The sequence below is a fragment of the Dendrobium catenatum genome, unplaced genomic scaffold (assembly GCF_001605985.2).
Source record: "Dendrobium catenatum unplaced genomic scaffold, ASM160598v2 original_scaffold_169934, whole genome shotgun sequence".
NCBI lineage: Eukaryota > Viridiplantae > Streptophyta > Magnoliopsida > Asparagales > Orchidaceae > Dendrobium > Dendrobium catenatum.
This window is the reverse complement of record NW_021488357.1, coordinates 134,530-140,000: the sequence shown is the minus strand read 5'-3', so window position 1 is coordinate 140,000 and position 5,471 is coordinate 134,530.

The following is a 5,471-nucleotide window of genomic DNA, read 5'->3' as shown; positions in this document are numbered from 1 at the left end:
TTGTACCTAGCTGTTTCAACCCAAGCTATCAGTTCAGATTTAGTACGAGAGAAAAATGTTGTACAACGCCCCATCTACTATGTCAGTAAGATCCTATCTGAAACGGAGGAACGTTATCCCCTAGCAGATAAGAAGACATTAGCGTTAGTTTATTATGCCAGAAAACTACACCCTTACTTTCAAGCCCATTCAATTGGAGTTTACACAAATCTGTTACTAAAAAGTATTCTACAAAAGCCAAATGCATCGGGTAGGCTCGTTAAGTGGTCTGTAGAGCTGGGAGAATTCGACATCCATTACTTTCCTAGGCCCGATATCAAATCTCAAGCGCTTGCAGATTTTATAGTTGATTGCACCATCCCAGTATTCGATGTTCAACCAAGTAATCTGCCTTCTCCTCCATGTTGGACATTGTATGTCGATGGGTCTTTTGGAAGTTCTGGCACTGGAGCCGGAATTTTGTTAATTTCCCCGCAGAAAGTTACTCTTGAATATGGACTCTGACTTAAGTTTCCAGCGATAAATAACACAACATAATATGAGGCCCTCATTGCCGGATTGAGATTAGCAGTTGACTGTGAGGTCCAGAACCTAATAGTCCACACTGATTCCCAACTAGTTACCTCTAAGGTGGAAGGAGAGTTCGATATCTACAATCAACAACTGACCCAATATTGTAACATTGCAAAGTTACTCTTGGCCCGCATAAGAGAGCATCAGATTATACATATTCTCCGAGAATAAAATGCTAGAGCAGATGCTCTTTTCAAACTTGCTACATCAACGATGGGATACATCTACAAGAGAAACTATGTTGAGGAGATCCACTTTCCAAGTATTCAAGTTCCATGGGTCATACAATCAATTGATGAACCAAAAGAGGCATCTTGGATCGATCCAATCTTGTCTTTTTTACAATATGGGGTACTGCTTGAAGAACCCATGGCTGCAACAATACTTCGAAGACAAGCAACAAAATTTACCATTATTGGAGGTGAGTTGTATAAACGCACCTTCACCGGACCATATCTCAAGTGTCTCCCGCCTTCAAAAGCTGATTACGCACTTCGAGAAGTTCATGCAGGAGTTTGTAGAGAACATTTGGGAGAAAGAGCATTGGCTTACAAGATCATGAAACAAGGATTCTATTGGCCTACAATAAAACATGACGCACTTGAGTTTACACAAAAGTGCAAAAATTGCCAGTTACATTCCAATCTCACCCAAACACTTGCTTTAGAACTCGCATCACTTCAGAGCCCGTAGCCTTTTGCCTAGTGGGGAATTGATATAATGGGACCCTTCCCTATAGCCACGGGACAACGAAAATTCATCATCCTGGCTATAGATTACTTCACCAAGTGGGTGGAAGAAAAACAATTCTTGTGGAAGAATATAATCTGTTGCTCTGCATCCCAGCAAGAGTCATCACCAACAACAGGACTCAGTTTACTGGGAAGATCTTTACATCCTTCTGTAAAGATTTTTATATTCAACTCATCCACACAGCTATCTCCCATCCTCAAGCAAATGGGCAAACAAAAGTTACAAACCGGACAATTTTGAAGGGGTTGAAGACACGCCCATGGAAGGTTGGGGGGGAAATGGGCTGAAGAACTCCCTAATGTCCTTTGGGCTTATCGGACCACAACCAGAACTCCTACAGAAAAAACCCCATACAACCTCTGTTTCGATACAGAAGCAGTCATACCGGTTGATATTGGAGTCTCGAGCAACAGGGTTCAGAATTTTGACATCAATAATAATGAAGAGAAGCTCAGGACAAATTTGGATCTCCTCCATAAAGTTAGAGATGAAGTCTCACTCAGGACTGCTGCATACCACCAGCGAATTTCTCTTCACTACAATTGGAAAGTGAAACCTCGACCTATCTCTATTGGGGACTTAGTTCTGTGAAGCATCGAAGCTGTTGGAAAAGGACCTCAGCGCAATAAGCTCTCCCCCCTTTGGAAAGGTCCTTACTTGGTGGCGGCTATGGTGAAGCCTGGAACCTTCAAACTGAATGATGCTAGTGGAAAAGTGCTCCCCCAAACTTGGAATGTGGGTAACCTTCGTAAGTACTATCAGTAGAAGTTGATAGTACTGTTTGTTTGGTGTTATGTTGTTCGTAGTATTTATCTTGTATTATGTCTCCTTAAGTAGTTATGCTTTGCATCTTTCAAGTTTTTTGTACGCCCCTCATGTGTTGATTGTAGAAGAATACTTTCTCTGTATCCCTAAAGTTTTACAAGGAAATTATTGTACTGTCTTATATAATATAGTAATGTGATGTTCACTTTGTTGTGATACTATCTCTTCTCCTCAAACTCTTTTTTCTGTGATTCGAGAAATACACAATCTACATTGTATCTCAATCACTAAATGATCAATCCCAGGGGGATTCTATCCGATCTCTTTCATACAGGTTAAAATCATCAAACAAATGCTTTGATTAATAACCACGAATAGGTCAGGGTATCCAAGGAGGATATCTCTCTCCAATCACTTAAGTCAGAAAAGGCTGCCAAAATATTTCTCATTGAAATAAAAGTTTAATCAATTTCATATGCATGATAAAAAGAGATAAATATCTTTTTTTATATAACTCACTGAAACATCAAATACATCATACAAAAATATCAAACACCAGAAACACACATATAATCACCACAAAGAAAATAAAAGTGATACAGACAACATCAGGATAATTGTACAGGATCTCAAGATCCTCCTCGTCTACATCCAAAGAAAAAATATGTTGCAACACACTCTCCAACTCTTCACCACCAGAGTCTGAAGAAGGATCACCAGAAGTCTGGCTAGGAGTGTACCCCTCAATCTCCCCTCAGTTCTTATGCTGCACTACACGAACACCCTTCATGAAACCTTTGATGAAGCCATCTTGTATAAGCTCTGCCTCTAAAGCCTTCACCCATACATCATAAATATGATCGCGAGCTTCCTGAACTTGGTTCTCAACAATTATCTTTAAGGCATAAGATTTCTTGAACTCTTCTACGGCTGCAGACGATGACAGTTGAGCTTCCTTCTCTGACAACATATTCAGGAGCTTCTTATTCTCATCTTCAAGGATTTGTTGATCTTTCAATTGTTGGTTGTTCATCGCCTATGCCTCCACCAACTGTATATGTAAACGATCCATCCGCTCATTCTGAGAGGAGGCTGAAGTGATCCTGTTTGCCAATACTGCTCTACACTGTTCAAGTTGATCCTCCACCATCTTCATCTCCTTCACTTTACCAACATATTTCTTTCTATATTCCCCCTGAAGGTATTTAACCTTCACGAATTCATCGTTCCATTCATCCAAGGTTTTATTCACCTCAAGTTGTTGTTCCAAATAAAATAACAAGTGAGAAATATATCCCTGAAAATGTGATATATATATATATATATATACAAGGGAAAAGGAGAGAGGATGAACTCACCAACTCATCGGCTCGTCGATGACCAATGCACTTATGTTTCAAAACATCCTCTGGAATGTATATCTTGGACAGAGAGAAATGAGGACCTTTGCTGGCAACTGTCTAAAATTCATCCGACTTTTTCTTCTTTGACGCCTGCAAATCTCCCTCACTCTCTAGTCGCTTGGATTGACCTTTTTGGATCTCTGGAACTTTCACAGATTTCTTCAATATCTGTATGTGCGATCTCCCTACTTAAGTAGATAATCCTACCTTAAATAAGTATTCTTCGTCTATGTATCTGCTCAAATAACGCACCTCATAATGGAGGGAGTCAATGTCATGAAGCTTCAGAATCCTCAATAAATCTTTCCCTCCAATGTAAAGGGGGATGGGTAACTCCTTCAACTTTCCCCATTTTTCTTGAAGGCTTCAATCATTTATTTTGCACAAAAAATAAGTCGCTAATCCATTATTTCGACGGGTCTCGGGTGCGAATATCCAACCACTTCGATCTGAAGGAGATACGACCCTGTGTATCACTAAAAAGACGCCTCATCCGAGAAAGACAATCTGAAGACAACACCACTCTGTGGTCTCTGAAAAGCACAATCAGGCCCATTACGATTGGCATGACTCTGTAGGAAAATTGAGATAAACACACTCCATAGATCGTTAGAATGTCAATCAATTCAGGAGATGGTGGAAACCACAGCCCCGCTCGCAAACTGAATTCATACACCGTCACATATCCCGGGGGAGGAAAGCAAGTGCAATTAGATTTTGTCGACACCTTCATCACCAGATCATTAGGAAAATAGAATTTTTTCCTAAAAGAAATGAACGAATCGTCAGTGATGGTCGAGATAACATCATCAATCTTCAATGCCTTGTGAGTCTTCTTCGTGCACTCAGATTGGTCGTTAAGATGATCTTTTTTGGCGGAAGAGTTTTTTGTGGATGCGTGATCAGCCATTCCAACTTCTATACTAAACAGGGGCGCAAATCTGAGTAGGGAAAATCACCTACGAAAGATAGCAGAAAACCTATAGGGTAAGAAGAAAAAGGAGGGAGAAAGGGAGAGGAGGAGGAGAGATCTCCAACTTCTGTACAATATGAGGGGCACTGAGTCGAGTTGGGAAAATCACCTACTCAAAAATAGCGGAAAGCCTCAACTGTCAAGAGCCAAAGGGAGAAGAGGAGAAAGGTGCAATTTTTTTATAGGCCTTGGGGGCCTATTTATAGTCTTCATAGGAGAACAAGGCAGTTTTTAACATTTTCGAATTTCTTAAATTTTTCTAAATTTTTTCCGAATTTTTAAAAAAAAATTGGGATTTTTTTTGGGAATTTTTAGGACAAAAAATAGCAAAAAAATAGTTTTTCACATCGGTGGGGCCAGCTTAAGGCAGCGGCAGCGAACTGCCACCCGAAATTCTCACGCACAGCACGCGGATCGCAACCCGCCATGCGCGGATATGCGGGTGAACCACATGGATCGCTACTTGCAGCATGTGCGGCACGCGGGGACGTAGCAGGCGCGCGGCACGTGAGCCCAGCGACGCGCTGGCACAGGCCGACAGCCGCCCCGCCACCTGCACCTCCTCATCATCCCAACGCATCCCCGCCTCTCTCGCGTCGGGCCCATCACCGTACTTCGGACAATCCCCAACGCTACACACACTCATCAAAAGCTGCAGCCTTTCCCCCGAGACTCCTTCTCCGTCGGCTCCGTCCGCCAAGTCACGTCGTCCGGCCTCACCGCTCACCAGCCCGACGGCTCGAAATCCTCGACGAGCGACCGCCATATTCTCAGTCAGCGTCACGCGGCGAGCAACAGACTCTAATTACTATCGCTCTGTGACCTCCTGTTAACGAGTCCGCGTGGCTCGACGATGGAAGTGTTTAGTATGTTGTGTGGAGTCTTATATCATAGATGTGCCCGAAGGCAACACGAAGGAGAGATACCCAAGATGTTCGACGGATACGGTTGTTAGGCTTAATTTGCAGAAACTTGCTTCTGTAGCGTTGCTTCTGCAAATTCTA